The sequence below is a fragment of the Labeo rohita genome, chromosome 11, assembly GCF_022985175.1.
Source record: "Labeo rohita strain BAU-BD-2019 chromosome 11, IGBB_LRoh.1.0, whole genome shotgun sequence".
In the NCBI taxonomy this organism is placed as follows: domain Eukaryota; kingdom Metazoa; phylum Chordata; class Actinopteri; order Cypriniformes; family Cyprinidae; genus Labeo; species Labeo rohita.
In genome coordinates this window covers 16,263,395-16,271,462 of record NC_066879.1, presented here as the reverse complement: position 1 = coordinate 16,271,462, position 8,068 = coordinate 16,263,395, and positions in this window count along the sequence as shown.

Sequence of the window (8,068 nt, the reverse complement as noted above, 5' to 3'; positions counted from 1 at the left end):
GTTTCAAATCTGCTTCCAACCAGCTTAATTATAACTTTTTCCCACTGTAAATTGGGCAAATAGAAAATAAAATAAAAAAAAACATTTTTTGTTTTGTGAAAGGCTGTAAAAAACAACTAAAAATAGTAAAATAAACACATAAATGCATAGATACATAAATAAAATTGTAAAATTATTTATGTTACAAACCAGTGTGTATATAATTACGACAATACATTAAAATAACATGACAGGAAATGTCAGTTTGCAACATCAAGCAGAAGCAGCATCTTTTGCCGTTGCGGCACATTTTTCAGCCTGGCATTTATAAAAACGGCATGTAAAAGAAGTTCAGCTTTTCTCTCAAAGTCTCAAAGACGCTCCACTTTAAATTAACAAGTTCCACTGGTCAAGTTTTACACTCCATATGGAAGTCTGTTTCCACAATGAGTAAAAAGATAACTTTTTATCTCACAATTCATACTCTTTTCCTTGCAACTTAGAGAAAAAAATCAGATAATGAGATAGAAACTCAAGATTTAAACTTGCAATTCTGAGAGAAAAGGGTTAACTCAGATCTGAGAAGAAATGTAAAAATTGTGAGCTATAAACTCACAATTGCAAAAAAAAAAAAAAAGTCAGAATTGAGATAAAAATTGCAAGATATAAACATGGAATTGCAAGTTAACGACTTCTGTGTTTTTTTTTTCTTCCAGAATTTAGAAAGTTTAAATCTCACAATTCTGAGATCATTTCTTGCAATAACCCTGAATTACGAATCTAATTTAGAATCATTGCGAGAAAAATTGAGAATTGTGAAATAAAAAGTCACAATTTACCTTTTTCATTTTTACATAACTTCAGTTCCTCTGAATTATTGTTTTTTTCTGTGACTTGAAAATCAAAAATCTCAATTGCTACGTTTACATGCAACCAATTAATCCGTTAGTAATCAGACTGAGGGCTCAATTGGACTGAAAAGCCTTCATGTAAACACTTTAATTGATCCGATTGAGCTCGATCTCAATTATATTTCAATCTGATTGAAAGAGGTGGTTTATTCCTTTTCTAATACGATTGAGAGTGCATGTAAACACTCGACTGGATTGAAAACCGAAAGGACTGTGCATGTGCAATGACGTAGAATTGCACAATGACATGATGCACGGAATGAGCTATTACCGTTGATTAATGAGTTGTATAAATAAATGTCTTGTCATGTTAAAACTTTCCTTTCACTCAGCGTCTGGGAAGTGGAGCAGGGCAATGTCCCACCAGTCCTTGTTTTAGATTCTCATCCACAGACAACTACATGGTTTTGGGCGCAGGGATGCACAGTTTTACTGCGGAATAAATATAAGCAGCACGGCACAGTGGTTTATATGTAATATTTATTCAGAAATTGATACGTATTAATTTTACTGTTCAAAACAAAGAAAGAAACAGTGTAGGAGAGTGATTATTATGTGCAAACAGAAAGAAACTCTATATTTGTGCAGTGTGCGCATGTCAGAAAAAAAAAGAATTCTGATTTGAGGCTTGTGACAATCACTTTATTTAGCGTTCATGTAAACACTACATTCAGACTCATAAATCGGGAATGAATTCAGTCCAGCTGGAACAAAAATTGTGCATGTAAACATAGCCATTGAATCATGGAAAAAACGTGACCAGAGGCATGTTTAGAGGTTTGGGGTCCATCGGCAAGTGGTCCCGGTCTCAGTAGAAATCTTGTTCGGTTAACCTCGGTAGAAATTTGGATTGCGTGAAATTGCGCGATTGCATGGGTTGTGTGGTGCCTAAACATGCTAATACCCATGGCAATGGAAAAATAAGCCTAAGTCACCCAAAGTTTTCAAAAAAGAGTTATTGCAATACATGATGCTGACATACATGATTTAGAAATTACAGTATTTGAGGTGTTGAGGATGTCATGTGTACAGGCAGGAGCACCACTGGCTACATTCAGCTTTCTCCTATTATAGCTCATTCACCTCATTTTTTGCTAACGTCATTTTCACTCATGTGTGTGATCTTTTACAGCCCTAAAAGGACCTTCGTGCCCTGTGGTGCATCTCTTGGTTTAGGCCGTATCCACTACCCACCCTGTTGCCAGCGGCATCCGCTGCTGTGGCCAAGCGCACCCCCGAGCCATACGCTGGAGAATATGTAAGCGTCTCCTTCAATTAGTTCTGTTTGGTCTTAACACTGCTCCCGGCGTCGGCAAACCCACCACTCCCAGGGGACCCGGCCGTGATATTTTCAGTGTCAATAAACCTTTACAGCAGACTGGCATAGATGCTGCGCCTACTGGACGTCAGTGGTACTGCAGTTTTAAAACTGTATGGAATTTATTTATGACCTCTGAAGCAATCTTTTAACAACATTCAAGTTAACAAATTTCACTCATTCTTATTAGTTAATGTTATTTTTCTATAATTTCTAAGTGTTAAAAAATAAGTGTTAGTAGAAATAGTTTGTAATATCATCTACCAGCAAGGGAAAACTGATGAAGCGACCCAACCAAACCTTCACATAAGAACAGCCAGGGTCAGTCTCTCTGGAGTGAACCTGGAATGAAGATGTTGATGTAAAATCTGGCATGTTGTTGCAACAGAGCAAACAATCCCATCCGATGTTGACCGTGACTTGCATATTATGAACATCTGGAGGTTTGTCTGCAGGTCTGTGGCATGGTGGCACTTAATGATTGGACGTCATTGGGTCAGAAGCCAGTCCTTACCACAGTGTGGTTATTCATTCTTCTGAATTACACCTGTATCCCCAGCGGCCTGCAGAGCCCTGCTTTTTTGTTTGCACAGCTGGTTTGCGCTAAAACAGTCCAGGTTAAATAGTGTCTTCAATTGTCCCTCTAAAACGTGAACCTATGACCCCATGATTCATTTTAGACGGTGGTTCAGCGGTTGCAGGTTCGAATCCAGCCTGATCTCCATTTTCTGGCCTGATTTCTACATCATATTGGCAAAAACCTAGTTTTACAGTACATCGAAGATATATACTTCATCAGTATGCTCACTGCAATATAACAAATACCAAATATAACGACTTTATTGCATGCATTGTGGTGCTTGTGTGAATGCACAACGAAGACTGACACGGAAGAAAAGAAATTGTTAAATAGTAAGTCGTTATTATTGTTTTTGTTTTTTTTGTGCACAAAAAGTGTTCTTGTATCTTCATAACATTACAGTTGAACCATTAATGTCACATGGACGATTTTAACAATGTCCTTACTACCTTTCTGGGCCTTTAACATGTCAGTTGCGTTGCTGTCTGTGCAGGCTCAGAAAGCTTTTGGATTTCATCAAAAATATCTTAATCTGTGTCCCGAAGATGAACAAAGGTCTTACGGGTTTGGAACGACATGAGTGTGAGTAATTAATGACAGAATTTTCATTTTTGGGTGAACTAAACCCTTTATCTTATGCAGTATTGTTTCTCTACACTGTAAAAATCTTCTCCAGTTTCAACTTAAAAACTTAGTACCACCTTCCTTAAAATTGTAAGTTAAATCAGCTTAAAAGTACAAGTCATTTCAACTCACTACAATAAAATAGGTTTAAATGATATGCGCTTGTAAGTTGATTTAACTTTTGAGTTGAAATGACTTGTACTTTTAAGTTATAAAATTTTTCTCCAGTTTTAACTTAAAAACATAACTTCAGCGGCTGCCTTAAAATTTTTAATGTTAAATCAATTTAAAAATACAAGTCATTTCAACTCACTACAATAAAATAGGTTTAAATGATATGCGCTTGTAAGTTGATTTAACTTTTGAGTTGAAATGACTTGTACTTTACAAGTTGATTTAACTTAAAATTTTAAGGCAGCTGCTAAACTTAAGTTTTTAAGTTGAAACAGGTAAGAACTTTTTACAATGTAATAAATTTATTTAAAAAAAAAAATTTAGCTTGAAAACAAGTCAGAAATGACTCATCTCTAAAGCTTTCCACATTTTGTTTGGACTTTCTCAGAGACTTCATTGTGAATTGTTGCGCCCCCATAGTAAACAGCTCAACTTGTTTTGGGTGGGTCAGTTGGGTAGTAATTCATTTGACTAATTTTGGGTTTAGTGGCTCTCCCAGCCCATGAGACGAGCGGAGGACTCTCTTTAGATGAGCGTTAACACCATCAGAGGGCCTGATCCCTCACGTATCACATTAGTGCTGAGGTCAGATGATGATGTGGAGGTATGTGTGACTGCTGGTATTACTTCACGTTCCTTGTGGACATGCAAGAATGCTAGTGTTGTTTATCACATTCTTGGTACATATCGACTAGTAACATAATACGCTATTCCACGCGTAGACAATCCGCAAGCGGCCCCAGACTGAAAATTAGGAGGGTCGGGGTCCAAATTACACTTGGAGAGAAAAGAAAAATGGTTGATTTGTTTCCCCAAGTATATATTTTCCTTTCTCTCTCACTCGGGCTTCACACAAAGTACTCAAGACTCAGTGTTTCAGCCCTGCGTTAAAAGGTATTATTGATTCTATCTCAACTAAACCGGTGTCCACGTCCCCTAAACATAAATATCGCGTGTTGGCCGGGACACTTGCGCCGCTCGGCGCTCCTAAGTACCATCTGGCTGCTGCCAAAACAAACAGTAGTAATGAGTACTAGGTCGTGGTTGAGAGGCCGGTCTAGAAGTCGGGGACTTGCCAGCGTGCGCACACTGAGGGGCTGTCATAAGCCAAATTAAAAGACTGACTGTTTCTACCCCCTCGTGCTGCTGAAGATGCTGGGAGTCGACGTGGGGGGAATGAGGGGGAGGCGTCGTGTTCAACAAGCAGATCTTGTATTTGAGAATCGGCTCTGGGGAGTGAAACCGAGGAAATAACAAGTGAGGATTTATTGCCAGACGGTTTGTTTACGTTAAAAGGACGGGTCGTTCGCGCCAGCCAAGGCGGTATTTGCATAATACATATAAAATGAGATCCATCTTTGCCACACGCATACCCGCGAAACCTTGCGTTTTAAAAGAAGCAGCCAGAGAATTGCTTAGGCACTGGACAGGAGGATCCGCTGCAGACGAGTGACCAGCGGCGGTGCGGGAAAAACGCATTGGTACGGGATAGTTGTACGAACTGCTGCATATTGTGGTCTCCCTTGGGGACAACACAAATCGAGCAATTTTCTGCTCTGTAGACCATATTATCGTCCAGTCTGGCAACTTTCACAGTTCTGCAGTCAGTTTTGCAGTGAATGCAATAGAAGAACCTTTCAGTAAACAGTTTGTAAATAACCATTTGTTTCTTAATATGAAGAACATTTGAATGATCTAAAGAACCTTTTAGAACTTTTGTGTGATGGAAAGATTCCATGGATCTCAAAGGTTCTTCTCGGAACCAAAGATGCCAATAAAGAACCTTTATTTATGGGAGTGTAGAAGCATAGAGCAGTGTTTTTACACAACCTGCATTAAATGAAACTTCACATTTCTGAGCGTTCCTAATGAGATCAAGGCCAAATGAGTGGCATTAAGGCCTGTATGTAATTCATTCTATAATATAATAAAATTCAGTCACATCTCTGGGATGCCATTGACTTTGATGCACTTATTTAATTTGTCTATCATTATTCAGCTGTTTAGTTAAAATGTCAAAATACACACATTTATGTAGAATATTTGATACACTGGTAATAAAAACTTGTGATCAGTAAGATTTTTTAATGGTATGCTCATCAAAGTTCTGTTTATTTGATTTAAAATACAGAAAAAAAGTAATATCAGTGTTGGGAAAAGTTACTTTTAAAATTAAAATGCATTACAATATTGTGTTACTCCCTTAAAAAGTAACTAATTACGTTACTTAGTTCCTTTATATGGGAAGTAATGTGTTACATTACTTTTGAGTTACATTTGCGTTACTTTTTAAATCTGGGCAGGGCTTGTTTGTTTGTTTTTAATATAAAAAGTTATATTTTTAGCAAATGTAAAAGCCCTGGCTTTCACACCAAAAAGTAAAATGAATAAGCCTCAGGCTGAAGGAAAAATAAATTCACGTCTGTACAGTAGAACACAGGAGAAGAAGGTTTCAACACTCTTTAGCAATAAAAAAACAATAAAGCACAAATGTTCGTTTATTTAAAGTAATTTTTTCTTATTAGTTTGGTTGAACTGGATCATCAAACGTCAGTAGCAAAGACACTAGTTAATAAAATAGCATTGAATACATAAAGGAAATTTGTGTTATTTAACATATTGTTGCAGGCTTGCAATTCACTGTTTTGATTAATTTTGATAAGTACTGAATCTGTTTTCTGAGTGAGATGAATTAATGCATGTTCACATTTAGTCTAGAACTATACAGTAACATCATGTTCACACAAAGCACACGTCTCTGTATTTACAATTTCTCTCAACATGGGGACAGGAGACTTATCAGTCAATAAATGGGAAAACAAAGTAACTGGTGCTACTTTTTTGAAAAAGTAACTCAGATATTTTCTTGTTAAAAAGTAATGCATTACTTTACTAGTTGCTTGAAAAAAGTAATCTGATTACGTAACTAGTGTTTCTTGTAATGCGTTACCCCAACACTGAGTAATATTATAAAATATTATTGCAATTTAAAATGAGAGTTTTCTATATTAAAATACTTTAAAATATAATTTATTTCTTTAATGCGAAGCTGAAATTTCATCAGCCATTACTCCAGTCTTCAGTGTCACACCATCCTTCATTCTAATATGCTAATTTATTATCAATTTTGGAAGGTTTTTGCTGCTTAATATTTTTTTAGAATCTGTGATACTTTTTTCAAGATTCTTTGATGAATACAATTTTAAAAGAACAACATTTATTCAAAACAAAAATCTTTTCTAACAATGTAACTCTTTACTATCACATTTTTATCAATTAAACACATCCTTGCTGAATTAAAAAGTATTAAAAAATATTAATTTCTTTAAAAAAAATTAAGAAAGGAAATTTTTACTGACCCCAGACTTTAAATGGTAGTGCATATTGTTACAAAATATTTCTGTTTTAAATAAATGCTGCTCTTTTAACATTTTATTCATTAAAGAATCTTGAAAAAAAGTATTGCAGGTTCCAAAAGAAATATTAAGCAGCACAACTGTTTCCAACATTTATAATAAATCAGCATATTAGAATGATTTCTGAAGAATCATGACACTGAAGACTGGAGTAATGATGCTGAAAATTCAGCTTTGCATCACAGGAATAAAATACATTTTAAAGCATATTAAAATAGAAAGCCACTATTTTAAATTGCAATAATATTTCACTATATTACAGTTTTTACTGTATGTTTATTCAAATAAACACAGCCTTCATGAGCAGAAAAGACTTTAAAAAACATTAAAAAATCTTACTGATCCCAAACTTTTGAACAGCAGTGTAATTATAAATGATATCAAATATATTTGACATACATAAAATGCAAAAATCTGATTTATATGCATTTAGTTTTCCATTTTCCATTTGAATTTTAGTGTTAAGAAATTTGTCATTTTTATTAGTCTTAATTTCTATATATGTTTCATTTTTATTTCAGTTTATTTAAGCTTATTGTAATTCATAAATCATAAATATTTATATGTCAGCTTAATTTAAAAAAAAAAAAAACTGTTATTGTGCATTGATAACATTGGCATATGTGACCCTGGACCACAAAACCAGACATAAGTCACATGGGTATATTTGTAGCAATAGCCAACAATACATTGTATGGGTCAAAATTTTTGATTTTTCTTTTATGCCAAAAATCATTAGGATATTAAGTAAAGATCATGTTCCATGAAGATATGTAGTAAATTTCTTACCATAAATATATCAAAACTTAATTTTTGATTAGTAATATGCATAGCAAAGAACTTCATTTGGACAAATTTAAAGGTGATTTTCTCAGTATTTAGAATTTTTAGCACCCTCAGATTCCGGAGAATAGCTGTATCTCAGCCAAATATTGTTCTGTCCTAACAAACCATACATTTCAGATGATGTTGACCCTAAAGGTTTTGTGGTCCAGGGTCACATAAAGACATGAAAGATTCCTCAAGTCAGAAGTCTTTATGATAATAGGTGTGCTGTTATTTTACC